Consider the following 24723-nt stretch of genomic DNA (forward strand, 5'->3'; position numbering starts at 1 on the left):
CTCACAATGGTCTCAAGTGCCATAGACCCTACTGGCACTTAAGTGACTTAAGCCCTTTATGCGAAATTCCACTATTTTTAACATTTTCCAAAAAAACTAAGACAGAAAAACCGGACAAGTGCGAGTCGGACTCGCCCACCGAGGGTTCCGTGCTTTTTAGTATTTTTTGTTATAGCGGCAACAGAAATACATCATCTGTGAAAATTTCAGCTATCACGGTTCATGAGACACATGCCTGGTGACAGACAGACGGACAGAGGAGTCTTAGTAATAGGGTCCCGTTTTTACCCTTTGGGTACGGAACTCTAAAAATGACCCTGCAGTAGAGAACGTCCGGACATACGAAAGCATTTTTACCCAAGCTGAAACAGACACCTTCGCTAACTCTCGGTCGACAGTAAGTCTGTCTGTCTGTTACCTCTTAACGCTTATACCGCTTACGCTTCGATGGAATGGATTTAGGTAATAATGGAACATTGAAAAAAAAACAATTTTTCTTATAAACATAGGTAATATGTATATTTCTAAGTATGACTATGTACATGCTTTAACCACTTAATTATACATAATTATAATACTTACATGCCAAATAAGAACGTATTTCAAAAGGCATGTATCATATGTGATACAATTAATAATGTTTATAGGTACAGTCAGCAGCTGAAGTTGCTAAGCGGGCGAGGTGTTCAAAATTACATTGACACGCTCTTATTCTCTTAACAATAAAGTCGCGTCAAGATCATTTTGAACACCTCGCCCGCTTAGCAACTATTGCTGCTGACTGTACATTATTGCGCACAAGAGACATTGAATGTATGATACATGTAAAATTTAAGAAAAAATGTGACGTTATCTATGAAAAGGGACCTTATTGTCGATGGCGCTTACGCCATATTTAACGATGCTCCGATATAAATACGCGGCCACGCGATGCCGTGCGGGGTAAGCGCCATCGACAATAAGGTCCCTTTTCATAGATAATGCCCCAAATAGTATTTTTAAATTGACAGCTGATGTAAATGGTGCCGTACGGCAAAGTTAACGTTTGAAAATCCGGTTAGTACCAAAAAACACAGAACTGTACAGCGCCATCTATTTCAGCTGCTTTACAACACTTTTAGAATGCATACAATGCGAGAAAAACTAAAAACAAATATTCTTCTCGAAACTTACAATTTAAAAAAGCGGCCAAGTGCGAGTCGGACTCGCCCATGAAGGGTTCCGTATTTAGGCGATTTATGACGTATTTTATGAAAGAATATTTTACAAAAATGGAAATTCTGACTGTGCCAAGCCAAGCATTTTAACACTTTGTACGGATTTGGTCAAATCTCTGGCAATAAGTGAAACAGAGGATGCTAGGATACGTAGGCTGGCAACAAGGACAAAGAACCTAAACCGCCCTTTTACTCCCAAGATTAAAGTAGCAGAATACTGTGCTCGCTACCAAGCTGTTAAAGTTTTTAATAAATTACCAGTTGAGCTCAAATCTATTTGTGACCCCGATACATTTAAAGTTAAGTTACGTCATAGAGAAAAAATACATAGAGTGCTGACTCCATACATCAGTTTTAGTACCAAAAAGACTATTAGCATCTAGCATCGAGTAGCGGAACTATCAGTACTGCTACTTGACAATAGATGGTAGCACCGACCGGAAAGTCTTATGCTGTTGAGATAAGACTTTCCGGTCGGTGCTACATCTATTGTCAAGTAGCAGTACTGATAGTTCCGCTACTCGATGTTAGATGTAGACACTGAAATTAATAGTCTGAACTGATGTATGGAGTGAGCACTCTTGTCTTTATTTCTCTATGCCCCGACACATTTAAAGTTAAGTTACGTGTATTTTTACTTCAAAAATATTTGTATACTCTTGAAGAATTTTTTCATTGTGATATAGGGAATTAATAATAATATTTTAATGCTGACATACCTTAATTATTATTTTTTATTTACTTTTTACTCATTGACATTTTTTTCTTACTTAATTTTTTTTTTCTTGTTATTCCGATATGTAATTGATTTTTAATGGTTTTTAATTTTACTTTTTACTTGTTGACATTTTTCTTTACTATGTTTAATTTATTAATTTATATTTATTTAATTTCGGAGACATTTACTTTAATTTATTTGACTTTTTATTTTTATTTGATGATGTATTATTAATTATTTTTAAATTGGTGGATGTTGTTTTGTAAATATATTTTTCTCAAAAATGGACGGCAAAGTCGACGTTGCCGGTTAAAAAATAGGTCGCGAAGTGCGTAGTTTATGGTCATTCAAAAAATTAAAAAGTTAAAAACATTGCAGTCTCGATTTCGGGACTGCAATGTCGCATACAAATTCCATTATTTAACGAGTTCCAAACTTTTTAAAACTTCAAATGGCCATATCAAATGAAGGCATAGGTCCCTTAAACAGCCAAACAGATGATCAGCACTTATTATTATAAAGCCTATAACAGACTATCGCACCGCACCGCGACCTTGGAGCGTCGCACCCATAAGTGAGAGCGAGAAACAGATATCTCTTTCTCGCTCTCACTTATGGGTGCGACGCTCCAAGGTCGCGGTGCGGTGCGATAGTCTGTTACAGGCTTAATGTTGGTACCGCGACTATTTACGTGTCTCAAATAGGTTGGCGTATTTTCAGCAGAAAAATACACTTCTTTTTTTTTAAAGGCGGCAAGCTAATTTTTTTAATGGTTGTATTTTTTTCTGTGAAAATTAATGGAAAATTAGAACGTTGCTTCTGTAAGTTCTGTAAAATATTTCTATTTCTTGCACCATTTTTGAGAAAAGCACTATATATGACTCGGCTGGAAGGCTACTTGCTGGCTTCGGATTCAATTAAACGGACTCCCAAGGTCGTCCGTTTAAAACGAATCCTCAGCCTGCAAGTAGCTACTTCCGAACCTCGACAATAATGTACTATTGTATGCATGTGCCTAGATTTAAGATTTCAAACACAATGCAATATTGTTATTGAATAAATGATGATGATTAAAAAAACTACTTACTAGATCTCGTTCAAACCAATTTTCGGTGGAAGTTTACATGTAATATGTAATGTACATCATATTTTTTTTTAGTTTTTATCATTCTGTTATTTTAGAAGTTACATCACACATTTTACCACTTTGGAAGTGTCTCTCGCACAAACTATTTAGTTTAGAAAAAAATGATATTAGAAACCTCAATATCATTTTTGAAGACCTATCCATAGATACCCCACACGTATGGGTTTGATGAAAAAAACATTTTTGAGTTTCAGTTCGAAGTATGGGGAACCCCAAAAATTTATTGTTTTTTTTTTTTCTATTTTTGTGTGAAAATCTTAATGCGGTTCACAGAATACATCTACTTACCAAGTTTCAATAGTATAGTTCTTATAGTTTCGGAGAAAAGTGACTGTGACATACGGACGGACAGACGGACAGACAGACAGACAGACATGACGAATCTATAAGGGTTCCGTTTTTTGCCATTTGGCTACGGAACCCTAAAAAGATATCGAATATACAAAAACAAAACTACACTGATTGTGATAAGTTACTTTACAGTTCATATGGTGCTAATTTACCGCCCTAGTGCGGTAATTACCACAATACATGCCTACGTCGAAAATTTAAAGGGCCAGACTGTAAAACGTTGTACAATACACGTGCGAAATAGTTATTTACAGTACATATGGCGCTACTTTTCCGCACTAGTGCGTAAAATAGCACTTTTCGTGCGACGTCGAAACTTTAAAGTACCATATGTACTGTAAAACGTTGTTCGATACACGTGCGAATAGGTAATTCGCAACTGGTGTCGATTTAAAACACTCCCTTCGGTCGTGTTTTAATTTATCGCCACTTGTTTCGAATTTCCTCTTTTTCGCACTTGTATCGAAAATAACTATTTTGTTCGTCACGATTATGTCAATCGTTTTAGTGAGATATACCATTTTAGGCATCAAAATTAAAATCATCGTCCGATATATCTTCCAACTCTTCACACTTATCTCCTTTAGGCAATAGATCTTCTAAAGTGATTTTATCTTGGTCACTGAGTCTTTTTTCACCAATTTGTTCATCTAATGCATCCATTAGATTGCTATTATTAATTTCATTTGCATTCCGCCCAATGATCTGTTCATGACATCTGTTCAGTTCTTCGATACTTGATATTACTTCGTTTATTAATTTTTCTGGATTCTTATCGGTTTCGCCTATTAAGTTTTCAATGCTGTGCTTAATTGGACTTTCTTTATTTATAGATGACTTCATTCCGTCATTGTTTTTTGAATATTTTTCCGAACTTTCATTTTGATTGATTTTAGAATCATTCTCATTTTCATTTTGTGTATTTATTCCATTAACTGGTATATTTTCAAGAACATTAGTATTAACAGATACGATTTCATCTTGTGATCTTTGCAAACTTATGTCGATTTCCTTATAACTAACCGAATGATCATAAGTTTCACTATCTAGTCTATTGATTATTTCATTTTCCTTAGATTCATCATTTAATTGGTTACTCTCTAATACTTTATCTATGTGTCTTTCACAAGTACCATTATCATTAGATTCTATTACATTTTCTTTTGTACTTTCATAATTTTCATTATTTCCTAAATCCATTTTAGCACTATCGTCATGTGTTACTGTATCATGTACACCTTGATTGTCATCAGCTATTGTTTCATCAGTTTCTTTACCATCAACAGTTTCACAACGACTTTCATCAGATGTCGTTTTATCCTTTTCACCATCATTATCAATCGTTTTATTAACATTAGCATCCACATTTTCAATCTCGCCTTGTTCATTAGCTGTCTTGACCTCATTCGTTACACTTTCACTCATTTCACTATCAAAACACCCAATAATATCCTTAATTCTAGCTGTCAAATCTTTCCTATCTAAACTACCGTTTCCCATATCGTCTAAACTATTTATTATATCATTAATGTCCTTACTAACGTCATTGAAGTCGTTTTCATTATCAAACGCCTCATTTTTAACCTTCTTTCTCTTTCTAGGTACTTTACCTAGGAGGTTTTTAGAGAATAGTTTTTTGATGGCTAGAGTTGAGAGGGTAGGTACGGTTCTGATGATGGATTCTTCGACATCAGTGTCGCTGTCCCAGTGTGTGAAAGAGAACTCCTCCTTGAGTGCGAGAGGGATGGCGACCATGCTGTCGCGGTAGAGCGGCTCGCTCTTGACTGGAGGTATCTTCATGTATGGGTAGATGTAGTTCTTGGCTAGCCCGTAGTTCTGAAAAAATTGAGTGTATTAGAAGTTTTGATCCGTCACACAGGCGCGTTTTTCGGGCGGGGCGTGAGCGTTTTATATTTTACGTCACCCTACGCGCTACGCGAGGAGAAAATCTTACTTCCTGGTCAATGCAAGACGTACAACTTTAGACAAACAACGGGTGGTAATTCGTAAAGCCCCAGATCGCATATTTATGGCCCTCACCTTCGGTTCGGGCCACAAACACCTACGATCTGTAGCATTCACGAATTCACCTCTAAGATAGCATAAGAGACGCCCCGTCTCACCAATCCTTTAATAGTAGTTTATGCAACAGTGATATAATAAGGGTTCTTAAAATTCAAGGGTCGAAGTTACAAAACGAGACGTAGTCGAGTTTTGTAAAAAAAGACCCGAGAATTTTAAGAACCAATTATGAGCTGTTGCATACATTACTTTTTCTATGACAGCTGCAGCAAAAAAAAAAAAAAAAAAAAAAGAGTTGTTATTAAAAAAAAGAGTTATTATTAAAAAAAAAGAGTTATTATTAAAAAAAAAGAGTTATTATTTAAAAAAAATTGAGTTATTATTTAAATAAAAAAAAAAGAGTTATTATTGTAAATGAAAACATACCTCTTTCAATCAAGATGATCGGAACTTGTATCTTTAAAAAAAATAAAGCAGTTGTATTATACTCATAAGATGACTGCTAGCAGTCATCTTATGAGCCTATAGACAAAGCATTCAAATGACATTGCTTTAGATATCACTGTCAGTCATTTAATTGACACATTTAAGTGCTGGAGTAGAAAAAAGGAATTTAGAATCGTGGCTGCTCACAAAAAGCTTTTATACTTCTAATGAAATAATGGAACTACCAATGACTATGTATTATGTAACTTAATATAATTGTATATCTTTATTTAATTTTCTATACTATGTGTATGTCACCGTAAAATTGTAAACACTCGTCATATTATAATCTCGCTAGTTACATTATAAACTGACGGTAGGGAGATTATAATCTAACCTAACCTACGTTAGATTATAAACTAACGGGTTCACAATCTTACGGTGTCATGTATATTTCTGTCTAAATACTCTGTAATGTGTATTTTGTATATTGTACATAATTGTATCCGACGTGTACCTGTATTGTACCAATAAAGATTATCTCATCTTATATAATGTCATTACAATAATACTGATTAAACTTTCACGATTTTTACACATTATTAAATTGTACAACGGGACTTAATCGCGTATGTAAGTTTTAAGGTTTTAGATTTGCGTCGGAGGTAAATCTTAAAACTTACATACGCGATTAAGTCCCGTTGTACAATTTAATAATTACAATTATGTTTAAAAATGGTCAGTTAATGTAGGCAAGCTGTGGTGGCCGAGTGGATATGACGTCCGACTTTCAATCTGGAGGTCGCGGGTTCAAATCCCGGCTCGTACCAATGAGTTTTTCGGAACTTATGTACGAAATATCATTTGATATTTACCACTAGCTTTTCGGTGAAGGAAAACATCGTGAGGAAACCTGCATACATCTGCGAAGAAATTCAAAGGTGTATGTGAAGTCCCCAATCCGCATTGGGCTAGCGTGGGGACTATAGCCCGAGCCCTCTCGCGCATGAGAGGAGGCCTGTGCCCAGCAGTGGGACGCATATAGGCCAGGGATGTTGCGGATGCAGATTTTTTGACATCCGCGGATGCGGATGCGGATATTTAAAGGCTCACATCCGCGGATGCGGATGCGGATGTCAAGATTAGGTACTTAGAAAACGTCAAATATTACATTTTTAGTATTTTTTTATTTAAAAAAACGACACGTTTAGTATTTGAGCAAGAATATAGGTGCGTTATATCATATTTAATAAACAGTAACTTGGCCGACTTTTCTGGATCTAGCTAGACGTTTTCGTTATAGCCTTATAGGTAATGACGAAATTACCTAGCGCTAAGACGTTCCTGTACCGACTTGTTAGACATCCGCATCCGCATAAGCTCCGCATCGATTTTATGCGGATGCGGATGCAGATGCGGATGTTGAAAATAATGCGGAAGTTCCGCGGTTGCGGATGCGGATGCGGATGTTCAAAACATCCCTGACATAGGCTCATATTATTATTATAATAATGTAGGCAACAGTAGTTACCGGTTTAACCCTGGATATGTCGTAATGGTCCCCGGGGTGGTCCCTTGCCAGCAGACCATCGCACTTGGTGATCCGGACCTGCATCGGCTTGAGTCTCCGCAGCACGTCAGGGTCCGCTATCAACTCCCCTCCTGCCATTCAAAACATCACCACAGAATAAATAATAGTACTCAGTCATAGAGAAAAAAATACATAGAGTGCTCACTCCATACATCAGTTTTAGTACCAAAAAGACTATTAGCATCTAGCATCGAGTAGCGGAACTATCAGTACTGCTACTTGACAATAGATGTAGCACCGACCGGAAAGTCTTATGCTGTTGAGATAAGACTTTCCGGTCGGTGCTACATCTATTGTCAAGTAGCAGTACTGATAGTTCCGCTACTCGATGCTGGATGTAGACACTGAAATTAATAGTCTGAACTGATGTATGGAGTGAGTGACCTATGGTGCGGATATATCAGTAATTAATAATAAATAAATAAATAAATATTATAGGACATTATTACACAAATTGACTAAGCCCCATGGTAAGCTCAAGAAAGCTTGTGTTGTGGGTACTCAGACAACGATATATATAATATACAAATACTTAAATACATAGAAAACAACCATGACTCAGGAACAAATATCTGTGCTCATCGCACAAATAAATGCCCTTACTGGGATTCGAACCCAGGACCGCGGCTTCACAGGCAGGGTCACTACCCACTAGGCCAGACCGGTCGTCAAACGGTGGTAATTGGCGTCAAAAACTGACCTTTTCTCTTCTGGCCACACTGGCTTTCATGTTTCTTGAGGGTCTTCGCGGTCGCATACGTTTTGGAGCACTTTGAGCACTTGCCTGTTAATAGAAAGGTTTGTTTTAGAGATGGGCCGAATACGGACTTTGCCGGATACGAACATTCGGCCGAATATTCGGTTCAGCTCATACCGAACCGAATATTCAGCCGAATATTCGGTTGGGCTAAAACTGTCTGCACCCATAACGTGTTGTTTTACCCTTCTCCCGACCGACCGGGATATGTTTATGAAAAGTAAAGGAAATGGAGACCAGTGAGTCGTGTCACAAGCTATTTTTTTATAGTATTTTATGCAACCGTTGTTTAAGAGGGGTCAAAAAAGGCGAGTGGCGTGAGTAACAATTTGAGGCGAAGCCGAAAATTGTTAATAAAGACGCCACGAGTATTTTTTGACTCTGTTAAACAACGTTGCATACAATACTTTTTCTACGACCAAGCACTTACTTTGAAATAAAATTGTAAATTTAACAAATATTTTTAATTCAAGAAGTAGCAAAAATGGAGGGTATGGGCGGGAAAAGAATGAATGAATAAATGAAATTAAAAAAAAAACATGTCTATGGTTCACTTATTTGTCAGAGATGACATTTAAAATAAGGTTGGCAACACTGTATTTCATTCAATATTTTTAAAGTGGTCATTACACGAAGTATCGTAAAATCGCCAAAAAGATACTGCGTGTATGCACAAATTCTTTTTTGGGGCATAGACTAAAGACTTGTCTTGACAACTATAAGGTAGGGTTTTAAAGGTGTGTGCACGACCCTTTAAATGACAAATAAAAGTACGGGAGTAGAAAAAATTCTTTATATGGCATTTTTTTTCGGGGTCCCGTTGTTTCCCATAAAGTTTTAAGTCATAATGTATTGTCATATTATCATTAGTCATAAAACTGAAAGCGTTAACATTTCAGGATTTTCGTTAGGTTATCCTGTAGATAGGTTAGGTTAGGTGTGTTTTATGGCAATTCTGAAAAGTGACGCGTTTCTGAACCAAATGAATTATGACTAACGAAAATTCGGGCAAACAATACATTATGGCTTAAAACTATTTGGGAAACAATAGAGACCCCTTTTTTTCCTATCAAATAAGCTGTCATTTAATTTCATAGTAATTTTATTGCCAGGTGCGGTTTTTACTGAAATCCCCGCGTTTTTTTTTGTGACACTACTCACTGGTCGGACTCTATACCTGATCGCGAAGTGCATCCGCGCTAACTAGCGGACGCCCTTAAAAAAATTGTTTATTCGGTAACTGTGTCTACAGAAGACAGACATTTACAGGAAAAATTCTTACTGCATGTGCATAAAAATTTATAATAAGTTACCGGACAAATTCAAAGAATTACCAGAAATAATCTTTAAGAAAGAACTTAGTAAGTGGTTAATTAATAAGTGTTTTTATAGTGTAAAGGAATTCCTATTAGATTAACATTTTATTACATTTAATTTATATTTGATTACGATTATTATATTTTGTGACTATTTTTAGGATTTTGTATTATGATAAGGTTATATTAATTGAAATTTGGTGTTCTGACCAGGTTCTGACGTATAATTGAGATTAAATTTGATGTATTTTGTATAAGATAGGGTTGTGATTGCCAATTAGTTTTTTTTTGTAATATGTTGACATTTCTACTATATGTATAAAATGCGACAGAATTTTGCACGCCAATAAATGGCTGAATGTAAATGGAGACCAGAATTATCACCCTGACATCTTGTAAGTATGTACCTACATTCTTGCAAATAAACATTTATCTTATCTTATCTTAAATATTCGGTGGTCAAACCAAACTATTCGGCCGAATACGAAAGTTGAAAAATACGCCGAATATCGAATAATTACCGAATATTCGGTCCACCTCTAATCTGTTTCATTATGCAATTTGGCCTAGTACAGTCAACAGCAGAAGTTGCTAAGCGGGCGAGGTGTTCAAAATGATCTTGACGCGACTTTACTGTTGAGAGAATAAGAGCGTGTCAACGTAATTTTGAACACCTCGCCCGCTTAGCAACTTCTGCTGCTGACTGTACGTAACTTTCTGTAATATATGTATAGAATATAGATGGTCAAGCAGATCTTGTCAGTAGAAAAAGGCGCGAAGGGATATCGTCCCATAGGAAATTTGAATTTCGCACCTTTTTTTACTGACAAGATTTGCTTGGCCAGCTATACATAGGTACATTGCAAGTTAGTAAAAACCGGCCAAGTGCGAGTCGGACTCGCGCACGGAGGGTTCCGCACCATCAACAAAAAATAGAGCAAAACAAGCAAAAAAACGGTCACCCATTCAAGTACTGACCCCTCCCGACGTTGCTTAACTTCGGTCAAAAATCACGTTTGTTGTATGGGAGCCCCACTTAAATCTTTATTTTATTCTGTTTTTAGTATTTGTTGTTATAGCGGCAACAGAAATACATCATCTGTGAAAATTTCAACTGTCTAGCTATCACGGTTCGTGAGATACAGCCTGGTGACAGACGGACGGACGGACGGAGTCTTAGTAATAGGGTCCCGTTTTTACCCTTGGGTACGGAACCCTAAAAATACGGTATTGCTACGTGATTCTAGGTCATATTTCGCGCCTGAACGGAGTTATCCGGGACCTATAGTTAGAATGTAAGGTCCCTAGTACAGTCAGCAGCAGAAGTTGCTACGGGGTCGGTACGGAGCCCTAAAAAGCTTGTAAAAATGTGTTCACCTCCAGGTCGGGCGCCTTGTCCCCGGCCCGGGCACTTATGTCCCGTCTTGAGCGCCTCCGCGGCAAACAGCGCCAGGCAGTCCTCGCATTTCACGCTCGGCGGCTCGTCTCCGACGCACAGACCCGACTCTATGTGACTAAAAACAACAAATAACACTGATTTAAACTTTCACGATTTTTACACATTATTAAATTATACAACGGGACTTAATCGCGTATCTAAGTTTTAAGATTTACCTCCGACGTTTCGAGGACGGCGTTGTCCCCGTGGTCTCGGAGAAAAAAGCCCCGATTAAGTGGCGATTAAGTCCCGTTGTATAATTTAATAACAATAAATAAATATTAAGCTTAGAAATCAGCGAGCGTGATGGGCACTTTTGCATCGGGGGGGGGGGGGGGGGGGTCGCGGAGCGATTTTATCGGCTAGTTTAATTTAGTTCAAGTGTAAAAGTGTAATTTGTGTTTAATTTTTTAAGTTTTCTTATTTCTTTGTATAATATTATAATAATCTGTTTTCTTTTTGACGATTGATGATGATATTGAATTATATTTATAATCATAGTATTACGTTTATACAATAATAATACATTGTTCAAATTTGGTTCAAATAAAAGTAAATATAGCTTAGAAATAAATACGAGAAATTCACTGTCTCGGGTGGAACTTGAACCCACGACCACTGGATCACTAGCCCAGTGCTCTGCCATCTGAGCTATCAAGTACCCAATACAGCGAATATTTCCACCATATATGCAAACGAATATCGTTCGTTCGTATATGGTATCGTTCGCAGACGTTTCTGCATGATTAAATATTATAGGACGTTCTTACACAAATTAACTAAATGGTCACGAACTACATATCGCACGGCCTGGGACCAAATGTGCCAATTGGCAACTTTTTCACGCAATAGGTAATATTGACACCCAATTTTTAAGGCCAAATGTGACAATTGGCAACTCTTTTCCACGCATAAGGTCATAATTTCGCTAAATATAGCAACTTATAAGGCGAAATGTGTCAATTGACAACTTTTTTCTTGGTAACTACTCGTCATCATTAGCATATTTTGGTACTTACTCGTCATACAGCTGTAGAGTGCGGAAGTCGTCGAAACAGCGGCGGCAGTGGTAGGGGAAAGTGGAGGCGCTGTGGTAGCGGTGGTGACTCGCCGCCTCTCCGGCGGTCACGAACCAGCTACCGCACGGGTTGAGGCCAAATGTGCCAATTGGCAACTCTTTTCCGCACATTAGGCTATAATTTTGCCAAATTTAGCAGCATTTAAAGCCAAATGTGCCAATTGACAACTTTTTTCATAGAAGTATTTTGGCACATTTGGTACTTGCTCATCATACAGCTGTAGTGTGCGGAAGTCATTAAAACAGCGGCGGCAGTGGTAGGGGAAAGTGGAGGCGCTGTGGTAGCGGTGGTGACTCGCCGCCTCTTCAGCGGTCACGAACCAGTTACCGCACGGGTTGAGGCCAAATGTGCCAATTGGCAACTTTTTTCACGCAGTACGTCAAATACACGCCAAATTTCGCAATTTTTAAGGCCAGATGTGACAATTGGCAACTCTTTTCCAAGCATAAGGTCATAATTTCGCTAAATATAGCAACTTATAAGGCGAAATGTGCCAATTGACAACTTTTTTCTTGGTAACTACGCGTTATCTTTAGCATATTTTGGTACTTACTCGTCATACAGCTGTAGAGTGCGGAAGTCATCAAAGCAGCGGCGGCAGTGGTAGGGGAAAGTGGAGGCGCTGTGGTAGCGGTGGTGACTCGCCGCCTCTTCGGCGGTCACGTACCAGTTACCGCACGGGTTGCACGCGTGTCTGCAAAAAAATAACCGGCCAAGTTAAAGGGGGGCGGGGGTATATTCGGACAGACAGACAGACGCACGAGTGATCCTATAAGAGTTCCGTTTTTTCCTTTTGAGGTACGGAACCCTAAAAACCAGGTTGATAACCAGAGAACTCAGTAGATACCTATCTCTAACATCCTTGGAGTATTTGAATGACAGAAACGCAGGGTACCTGGGCGTTTTTTTTTTGTTGTCTCAAACACTTTTTTTTCAAATTTTGGATTTTTTATGTTATTTCTACTCAGAATCACGAGCTCTTTCTATCCTAATAGGAGAAAAAAAGTGTCCGAAAATTTCCATACATTTTTCGATCTTTCCATTACGCGACCGCCATACAAAGTCTATGAAAAATGGTGACGGAATGGAAAAAAAACCTTAGGACACTTTTTTTTCTCCTATTAGGATAGAAAGAGCTCGTGATTCTGAGTAGAAATAACATAAAAAATCCCAAATTTGAAAAAAAAGTGTTTGGGACAACAAAAAAAAAACGCCCACCTACCGCGAAATTAGGCAAAGTTATTGTAGACACAGTTGCTCAGAGTCAAATTTGTATAACTTTTTAAAATTTGTCATTCGACGTCAAATAATGCCCTGGCAAAGTTATATCTTTACTTGTACAGTCACCGAATTTATCGTTTTTCTTAGAACATTTCATACCTTACATGGATCAACAATCAAAGTGTACGGTACACTTACGTGGGTTTAGTAAAGGTGGGCACGTGTACGCTCAAGTGCCTCGCGAAGGCGCCAGAATTCTTGCACTGCGTGTCGCATACTATGCACTTGTACGGTGGCGTGGACGCTACCGCGGCCTCTTCTGGGGTCTTAGGCGGGTCTTTAGTCTGCAAAAAGAAACGGCTTAGTTTCAAAATTACTGTTACTACGGAAGAGACGTTAACAGCCCATCAATGTGCACACTAGCGCCACTGCTAAATAATCGTGATTATTTAAACTTAATGAAAGATATTTAAAAAAAAAACCGGCCAAGTGCGAGTCGGACTCGCGCACGGAGGGTTCCGCACCATCAACAAAAAATAGAGCAAAACAAGCAAAAAAACGGTCACCCATTCAAGTACTGACCCCTCCCGACGTTGCTTAACTTCGGTCAAAAATCACGTTTGTTGTATGGGAGCCCCACTTAAATCTTTATTTTATTCTGTTTTTAGTATTTGTTGTTATAGCGGCAACAGAAATACATCATCTGTGAAAATTTCAACTGTCTAGCTATCACGGTTCGTGAGATACAGCCTGGTGACAGACGGACGGACGGACGGACGGACGGACGGACAGCGGAGTCTTAGTAATAGGGTCCCGTTTTTACCCTTTGGGTACGGAACCCTAAAAAGGGGGCCGCTACGTACTGTATCTTTAAAGTACCTTTTGAATACATCAAACTAGTTTCTATGTTGCTGGATTCGTCAATCTATGCGTCCAAAGTTAAAATGGCCGTTTTTGTTTTGTAACGTAGATACGTTACGTAACCTAGGTTACATTTATAAAATTAAATTAGATTTATAAATAACTTATAACACTTTAATATTATTTATACAAAACTGTTCCTTTTAATTGAGACTCACTGTACTTCGTGCAACACTCTTTTGTTCGAAGTAAACCGGCTAGCGGCGTTCCCGTCCCGCGGACCCTCTCTCCGCGCGGGCCCGCGCGCGATTCGATGGAGGACAGATCTAGCTTTCGTCGCCGGCGCACGCTCGCTTGCCTTCGCGCAGCGACGTCTGTCGTGCCCGGCGAGAATTAATATGTTCGATTGTATTTATTCATTCCGTTACTGTACTCGTTTAGTGCAAATGGAATCATTTTTTAGTGTTTAAAATCCCCTTTGGGTAAGTGTTGAACATTTCTTATGCTTATTCTAAGCAGGTAGATTTAAATGTTATTTGTAACGGCTATTTCGCTATGCTACTTCTTTGTGTGATTTTTCTTGCCACTTAATTCTAGTACTCTTGCATACATTTCACTCTTATTACATCTTGTTTAATTGCTAAATTGTGTTTCTTTAAAGTCTATAAGTTAATTTAATTTCCAGTAATTATTAAATTCAAAATTTGACCGTTAGATCCTATACTCAGTTTTGTTTTATAACTTGTTATTTTAAATTTAACATCAGTGCAAAGTGTAAACTCCGTCTGACTGTACCATTCCGCACATCACCAAACTTTCACCATCATCATCACGCAGTACTGCTTCTTGCTTTGTTTCTTGCCGTGCCGGGTACAGTCAGCGGAGACATATTAAGAACTTTTCTTCACACAATGGAAATAAATTCCAGGGAGCCTAGTTACGGCTAGAACCGTAGCCGAGAAGACCGGTCCGGCAGTTCCTGAGCGGCCCCAGCTGACGTCCCTCAGCTCGTCCGTCTCCGTCTCCCAACCCGCAGTGGCTCCGGCAGCTTCAGGGGAGTACTTGCGTGGTGGAACTGTCCTCGGAGCAAAATCAGTACCGGCCTAGAACGTACCCTACCCTACGACGTATTCGTGTGCTTGCGGCGGAAGTTAAGGGAGAATAAATTTAGTTCGTTATTTTAAAAACTACAGTTTCATTTATTCTCACCGCCAACCCGTAGCAGTTTTGAGTTTATAGATTGACGAATCCAGCAAAATGGAAACTAGTTTGATGTATTCAAAAGGTACTTTAATACAAGATACAGTACGTAGCGGCCCCCTCTTTTTAAATATCTTTCGTTAAGTTTAAATAATCACGATTCTTTAGCAGTGGCGCTAGTGTGCACGTCGATGGGCTCTTAAGTCAAAGAAAAAAACGTATTCTGATATTAACAGCTAAACTAGATGGCGCTATTCGGTCGGGGGGAGTCGCGTATAGAATGCCGCAAACGATCCAATGACGCTCCAAACGTTGAGCAACTGATTTGGGGCCAGGTCTGGGGTCGGGTACTTCTGTCACACGTGGCTCACTCCGCGATTTCGTCGCGTTGCTACAAGTACCTACAAGTACATGCGGCCCACACCAATTTTGGTGTCTAGCCATAGTAGTTGCCGCGCACCGCTACGGAACGGACGCCTGCTCGCGCTTGCGCCACCTAGCGGCATTGACGTATAATATCTAAGGACGGGCTAATGGGGCACTAAGAATGGTACTAGTTCAGCGGTGTTACTCACGAATTCCAGCCAATCGTGCAGTCTAACGCAACCAGTTGCGACCAATAGCGCGCGTATTGCGAACTCGTCAACCAATCGCGCGCGTGATGCGAACTCATCAACCAATCGCGTTGTAGCGATTTCACACCGCTGTACTGGCCCCTGTCATGCCTCATTTTTATTGCCCGTAAAGCCAGTCCCTAGATATCTATGTCAATGCCTAGCGGTCATTGTGTCGTAATAGACGCGTTTTGTTAGAGTGAATCTTCTGTACCTAGTACTATTATTTATTTATTTAATCTTTATTGCACATAAGAAAACACACTGTACAAAGGCCGAACTTAATGCTTTAAGGCATTCTCTACCAATCAACCTTTAGGCAAAGCAGATAAGTTGTAGGCGGTGCAAAAACATGTATTCTTCTTTTTTAGTCTGTGATTCTGTTCATACCTTGATTGTCTCCGGCTTAGCCTTAGACTTAGGCACCTTGAGCGGTACAGGTATATTTACTTCTTCGACTCTGGCCTTCTTGGACTTGGGTCCGGGTCTGGGGTTCAGGGAAGGCTCTCTCACCGGCTGTCTGGACCTAGGGCCTGGTCTGCGGGGCGGTGAAGGCTCTTTTAGGAGCTCTCTGGTTGGTATGGGCCTGGTGGATTTTGAAAGAGAATTTAAGTTTTTATTTGATAATTTCTGGGAAAATACACAAATACACAAAAGAGCAGTTAAAATGGAGCTTTGTATAGAATTGCTATAAGACCAGTTTTCATTGTTTTTGAGATACTTAGCCATATAAAAAACTAAGACTAAGATTGATCTAAACTTGACCAAGGGGCTACTCATAAATTACGTCATTTCAAATTGGGGGGGGGGGGGGTCTAGACATCGGATGATGGTAGCAAGACGTAGGAGGAAACGGGGCCATTCGAAGCTTGATTTTTGGATGATTTTAGGGGGGGGGGGGGGGGGCAATAATCATCAAAAATAGATGACGTAATTTATGGACAGCCCCCAGTAGCAATATTAAAAAAAATATATAATTATAACAAGCAAGGAATCGAAATATGGAATTTAAAGCAGAAGATTCTTTCTCACAAATATATTTCTTTATAAAATAATAAGTAATTAGTTAATTACCTTATCCTTGCATCCATTAAATATCTTGCAAGACTGGTAAACAAGTCATAAGTTAGTTAAGTAATACATTTACGTTTACATATTATAATAATAATATACAAATAAAGATAAGTTATGTAATTAGTTTTTTTTAGCATTAGAAAGAACTTGCAAGAAGGTAAGCGATCTTGACATGTCTTTTAATTGAAAAACGCTTTTTAAAAATCAAAAATTATTACTTATGAAAGCAGAAGAATATAAATGATCGTATTAGATTCATAATTGTTACATATTTGCCGTAACTTATTTTTAAAATGTGTTTTTCAATTAAAAGACACATCAAGATTGTTTACCTTATATCTAATGCTAAAAAAAAACGAACTATAGACATAAGTATTCCACGAAGAAAGGCCACGTAGTCAGCAAAACTAACCCCCCATATTAATATGTATATCCCCTGCATATATATATTAATATGGGGGGTTAGTTTGTAGTAGTGCTAAGCTAAAAACTTAGCTTTCCATTCACTTAAGTTTCGACCCATAAAAACCTAACCCGCTACTTTAGACTTACCTAGCCCTCTTGGGCAGCAGCGCAGGCCTAGGGGGCTCCTCTCGAGTCCTCTTTAATGACCGAGGCATCAGCAAAGTGTTGTCATCAAACTTCATACTGTCCTGGATGAACAAACATACGTTCAAATATAGGAATTGGACAGTCTTTTTCTAGGTTGCTACCAGGGATGTTGCGAACATCCGCAACCGCGGAACTTCCGCATTATTTTCAACATCCGCATCTGCATCCGCATCCGCATAAAATCGATGCGGAGCTTATGCGGATGCGGATGTCGAACCAGTCGGTACAGGAACGTCTTAGCAGTGGCGTAAGTGCTAGGTAATTTCGTCATTACCTATAACGAAATCGCCTAGATCCAGAAAATTCGGCGAAGTTACTGTTTATTAAATATAACGCACCTATATTCTTGCTCAAATACTAAACGACTCGTTTTTTTTAATAAAAGATACTAAAAATGTAATATTTGACGTTTTCTAAGTACCCAATCTTGACATCCGCATCCGCATCCGTATCCGCGGATGTGAGCCTTTAAATATCCGCATCCGCATCCGCGGATGTCAAAAAATCTGCATCCGCAACATCCCTGGTTGCTATTGCGCCATCTACTTTAACTGTCAAATCTGTGGTTACAAAAAATTGCATAACAACAACAATACAATACAAATGTTGCTAAGTGTCTTCGAAAACTACGTATTATAAAAGTCGATGTATTTCCTAATTAGAAAAGTTCAATATTTATTGGTTAACCTCCTTATTGCCTGCCCTTATTCATAAAACTTAGTAACCTTTAAATTTTGTCTCTGTCTAACAAATAGAAGTGTATAAATGAAGGAAAGGGACAGACCAATAGTAATGGTTTGTTAGATTCGACCAACGTTTATAAGGCAGAGGGAATATATTTCCCACTATGATTTTGAACTTTATTTTAAAGTGATAGGGTTCAATCTGCATAATTTTAGACATCCTTATGCCAAAGGGGATACATAATGAAAGTACTTGCCTCTAGTAAAGATTCCAATTCACCCTTTTTCTTCGCAGGAGTAGCCTTTTTTTCTTTAGGTGTCTGTAAAAAAAAAATTAATTAAAAAGCATTTTCTTTCTGTCCTATGGACAGAGTTGTTATTTTAAGTACCGGACCCCTGAAGAAATTTATTGGTGACCCCTAAATAATGTATTTAATTATTTATCAGTATATGGAGTATAAAAATGTTCTTTGTAAATTTTCATAAAATTATATTTAAAATTTTACTGCGGTCCTGTTGTCCTTTGTATTATGGATAGATTTTGCCTTGAGTTAAAAAACAAATGTTATAACGCATTATACTAAGAGGCTCAATATTTAAGTACTTATATTAAAATACCTGTATCTAAACGTCATACCTGTGTATCCTTCTTAGGCGCCTCAGTCTTATGTTTCGTCTCCGTATTCTTAGCGTCTTTACTTTTAGCCGGGTCTGGCTTACGGCCCCCTAGCGCTTCTTCAAGGAGTGAGCGGCGCGGGCGAGCGGGGGCGGGGGCTGGGGAGGGGGCGCGGCGGGGGGAGGGGGAGGGGGCGCGACGGGATGAGCGAGGGGCGGGGGCGGGGGCAGGGGTGGGGGAGGGGGCGCGCCGGGAGGGGCGCGGGGCGTGAGAGGACACGCTCGATGAGCGGGAGGATGAGTCCGAGGTGTTCTCTATCTGTAAATGATGAAAAGAAAACGAATGATGTTTATATACTTGGTCAACCAGATCTTGTCAGTAGAAAAAGGCGGAAAATTGGAAAAATATAGGCGCGACGGGTAGTGATGGGTAGGACATCAATTTAAAATGAGTTTGTATGAGTACCTCATTTTCTAATATGAGGTGTTACAATGTCTTACTTCAAATGAGGTGAGGTACTAGCATATTTTCAGCGTCGACTATTCCATTAATTCCAACGGCGACAAAAATATTTAATGTATATACATATTTATGTATTCATAACTTCCTTTATAAATAAATAAATAGTAACATTTAATTGGAGTGCAATTCTGGAGGTTAAGAATAGAACTTTTAGGAGAAATATTATTTTAGAATCAAGTAAAATGAATAGAGGAGTGAAGTAAGACATTTTTGCGGTACGAAGTACTGCGACAAATTAACAAAATGAGTGGTACAAATGAGGTGCCTCACGAGTGAGCGACTCAACACTAGCGACGGGATATCGTCCTATAGAAAATTTGAATTTCGCGCCTTTTTGACAAGATTTGGTTGACCATCTATATGTATATACGGAACTTTAGACCCAAGTCACAACAGGAGACCGGTTTAAATTCCTTCATATAATATACCTATTACTCCAGCGAGGTCTTGACTGTTGACACAAACACGAGACGAGCTCACACGCATACATTTATGCCAGGGTTGACACTCGGTGATCAAATGAACTATGTACAGTCACCAGCATAAATATATGACAGTGGGCAGCCATGCAAAAATATCTGATGCTCCATTGGAGCCATAAGTATATGACACTACCTCGGTAAAAATATGTGATGCTTTGTGGCCGGCAAAAATATCGTTAGTCTGTATCCACATAAATATCGCATCGCGTCGCTTAAAAATATTTGATTACTCATAAAAATCAAAATTATGTATTGACTCGAAGATGGAGTAAAACTACCGTATAAGTGGCAGAGGGGGTAGCGTTACTATGCTCAGTCTAGAGGATGTCTTGTCTGTGACTTCCACCGAAAATTGGTTTGAACGAGATCTAATAAGTAGTTTTTTTTTTAATACGTCATAAATCCCCTAAATACGGAACCCTTCATGGGCGAGTCCGACTCGCACTTGGCCGCTTTTTACATGAAGTAGCTGTCACGTAAAATCGTTGCAAACATTTTTCGGAAGTTCAGCACGTGCTAGAGATCTGTCTAATAATTTGCGACTAATATAAATTTACCTTAACATTAACACCCGGTTCCTTCTTAATCTTCTTGGTACATTTGGGGCCCGCTTTGCTCTTCTTTCTTGGCTCGTCATCCTTTGTATATACCGGCTCTGTGACGCCAAGGATACAGTTACTTTGTTCAGGCTAGAAAAGAAAAAATAAATGGTTAATACATTGTTTTTTTTTTTTTACATTTAATTTAACAAGCAGCAAAACTAAGTTATGTTCTACACCATTTTATTCACTTACATAAGTACTGATCACAATTGAGGGCAGAAGTGAATTCAGCAGTTGCGCTCCCGTACAAAGTTTGCTTCTGGCTAGTCGTGTCCATAGTGGACCAGTGGTTTTCTTTAAAGTTTAAATCATCTGACCATCTCTTGTATTATCGATCGACTAGCCAGAGACAGAGAGGCATGGAAGGCAATTGAGGAGGCCTTTGTGTCAAAAGGACACGTCGAGCCGACAGTTGTTGCAAACACATTTTATTTATTTTATTTAAGCCATTTAATTCCTTAATAAAAAATATACATATTTCATTATTAAATTAAATAATAATAAACTATTAAATTAAATTAAATATTATCAAACTAATGTACATGCAAGTTTAAATTGTAAAATTCTATTCAATAATTTAGTTTGTATTATTAAGGACCTCTTGACAAGTAAAGGCCTCCTCCATTTTACTCCACATTTCCCTGTCTTGGGCTATTGTTACCCAGTCGTCGCTGGCAAACTTTTTTAGGTCTTCTGTCCATCTTCCCACATAAATAAATATTATTAACTGTATTTTTGATAATAAAAGGCTTTGAAATCGAAACTAAGTTTGTATGGGAGCGCTTCTATTATAGTTGAAGTGGTCTGTGTGTAGGTACAGATCATACATACTTCTCCTTTTTTAGTGTCCATTATGGGAAGGCCAAGCCTGGTCCTTGTCTTGATATTTGTCTGACGAGTCAACTCCAAGAATTGGTAGAAGTCATTCACTTTATCAACACATAGCTCGCATATGAGCGGAGGCATGCGGTCATCAGGACGCACCTAGAATGAACAATACTATAGCTGGTCAACCAAACCTTGTAAAAAAGGCGCGAAATTCAAATTTTCTATGGGATGATATCCCTTCGCGCCTACATTTTTCAAATTTGCCGCCTTTTTCTACTGTCAAGATCTGGTTGACCAAGTATAATTATAAAACATTGTAAAGTACAGTCGACGTCAAAGGTATGTTCTCCTTTCCACTTTACTCCTTTGTAATAGGGCGAAAAATTTAAACAGATGTCTTTGATGTTGACTGTACAGTACCTGCAATAATGTTACTCTTCGAAGGCCGCAAAAATATGTGACACGCTCTTATGGCTCTACAAATAAGATCATGTCAGATATTTTTGCAACATTCGTTGTGTGATATATTATTGCAGCTGACTGTACACGTCAAGGGTAAGAACTTTGTATATGATTTAGATGTTTCGTTTTCGGTTTATGAAAGGGTCTAATTAGATTGTAACTGAGTGTACATTGGGGCTACGAGGCTTGTCCAAATTTCAAGAAACAAATCATTTCAGTGAATAGACATTATGAATTGTAAAAGCGTGTAATTTACGTGATTTCAACTACCTCTGAATGTAAATACAGATCAAATAACAATGCGACCAGAATACAGGTATTATGATTCAGACGTGAGAAGTTAATTTGTTAACGTTCTTTAATAATTTAGAATAAAATAGATTACCTCTAATTGTAAGCATTCCTGTATTTTCTGCCTCAATTCTAGTTCAGAACTGTCTACATCGATTATGTTTTGGATGATAGGCATTCGATAGCCTCCGCCGGCACCACAAAGCCGACACGCCCGGTATATTTCATAAATTGTCTGCTTTTCAGACTTAGATATTGTGAACCTCTCCATTCTTGCTGTTTCCTGTAGTTTCATTAAAGAGAATTACGTAAAAAAAATTAAAGAAAACTTGCTACGTTACTCTACATGCCGCTACAACGAAACGACGCCATCATTGTTCATTTGTCATTTCATTTCGACCAAAGAGAATATAATCACTACGTTTTAAGAGACGGAACTTCCATACTAGCGATTTGAATCAGTTTTTGCAGCCTGTGTGTGTTTGGTTCCCCAATCATTACCAACATGTACAGCAAAGAACTCTTAAAGAACAATAGTACCAACATAACAGACTTAAATAGTGTAGCATCCTACACGATTGCATATTTTATCGATATCGATAATGTGGGGATGATTGTAACATAGGCTCCTGTCAACAAATTTCGTACTCAGCCCTAGTAGCACGGTCGCATTTTTATCGTTTATCACCATGCCTGTCACGTTCTAACAAGTATGTAAGTGCGAAAGTGACGGGCATAGTGATAGTCGATAAAAATGGAACCGTGCTGAGCCCGCTGGTTAGGATCGACTCCACATTTAAGTCGTACGTTAATTACGTTATATATAGTGTTCTTTGAGTGGACTAATACATGGTTGGACTTAAATGTGGACCAGAAATATTTTGTAGGATGGAGCAAAATGACACGTTTTTTTTATTAAAAGCTTTATTTTCGAAATGGTCTCCGCATACAAATTTTAATACATGTAACTTTTCTTCCAAGGTCATAATCATAATCATAATCATTTAATCGCAATCCATGGTATTACAGGTCTTCGTTCCCAATTAATTTGACCCACTGCTTGCACCTGAAAACATACAGAAAACATCTAAATGTGTTATATAAGCAAACTGTAGCGTAAAAGGGAGATTCTTAAAATAGGAAATTATGTGACAAGGTATAATGGCAAAAGGAAAATTTCCTGCAAGGAAGATATGCATCTGGGAAAATTTTCGGAGAATTTGTTATAGTCATATCGCATGCAAGATAGAGTTAGTCCAAGAAAAGTCTGCAGTGATTTTGATACCTAGCCCACGCAGTGCATGTGTTATTTTAAACGTCAAACGTCTTTGAAATTATGACGTTTAAAATAATACTTGCACCGAATGAGCTATCAAAATCGCTGCAGACTTTTCTTGGCCAAACTCTGTCAGGAAATTTCACTCATATTACTACTTATATTATTTACATTGATAAACAAATAAAGCTGCAGTTATCGATACTTGTAGTACATCCCTAGTTGACAAGGAAAATTGATATGAAATATACACCAAAATAAAGCTAAAAGTATCTAAAGCAATACTTACCGGTCTTCATCCAACGGAAATTTCGCCATGAACTTTCTTTTTTTGGGAACATCGCGAGTGTAGCGATTGCCACATATTTCGCATTTAAAGACTTTGATTTTCGGTGGCTTTTACACAAAATCTATGGAGTCAGAGTCACGATATGTTTTTATCACATTTGATTGTATTTGAAGATGGTAAAGGCTTTTGAAAATTAAACTCCAAGAAATACGCGATTAACACATGCAAGGCGCCATGACAAGCAAAGCAATATGACTGACAGTTGACTTGCTTGACAGCTAAATAGCACTGATGTTTTATTTTGTTTTGTTGGCTATGGTCGGGGAACCAACTTCCATACAAAAAAATGTTTTGTTCCTAGTTGCGTCAGCCTGATGCGTGGATGCGAACGACCAGTAAGGCCAGTAAGTCGTGTCATCACGCACGCACACAACAATAATTACGGGAACTGAGGGCCTACCGCGAACCACGTTCGACGTGTTACCTCCCTGTCACTCTTACGTACGAATTTACAAGTGCGACAGAGAGGCAACACGTTGAACGTGGTTCGCGGTAGGCGCTCTGAGCCGGGACACCGTGATATCGATATTTGATTTGATTCAAAATATACTTTATTCATGTAGGCCTAGACAAGCACTTATGAATAGTAACATAAAGTCCGTCAACCAAATCTTGTCAGTAGTAAAAGGCGGCAAATTTGAAAAATCGCGGGTTAGCAACACTGTGTTCAAATAATTCCAAAACGCGTGTCATCTGTGTTTTATCTGTGGAATGTGGATCGTGAATGACAGCCGTCACCTTATTTGTTTTCATTTGGTTTTCATTTTGAATCGTTTCTGTTTCAAGAGATATTTCTGCTGTCACCATTAAATTCCAATACATTAAATAAGAGTAAGCAAAGCTAAGGGGCCTACAATGTACAATCATGCTCGTTGATGGTAAACATTACTAAAAATTGAGGTTATGACAAGTACTGGAAGAACTCTTTCGAACTTTTAAGATTATGTTTGTTTTAGGGTTAAAAGGCA

At 38.4% G+C, this 24723-nt stretch overlaps 1 protein-coding gene across 1 annotated transcript in view; it reads left to right on the forward strand.

Moving 5' to 3' along the window:
• Nucleotides 1-15214, forward strand: part of LOC134660234 (RNA exonuclease 4-like) — a 76726-nt gene extending 61512 nt beyond the window's left edge. Inside the window, exon 4 of the mRNA XM_063515979.1 lies at nucleotides 15204-15214. The gene's annotated coding sequence lies outside the window, so the exon portion shown is untranslated. The remainder of the gene's footprint in view (nucleotides 1-15203) is intronic.
• Nucleotides 15215-24723: the final 9509 nt, after the last annotated feature.

This window comes from Cydia amplana, chromosome 26, assembly GCF_948474715.1.
Source record: "Cydia amplana chromosome 26, ilCydAmpl1.1, whole genome shotgun sequence".
Lineage (NCBI taxonomy): Eukaryota > Metazoa > Arthropoda > Insecta > Lepidoptera > Tortricidae > Cydia > Cydia amplana.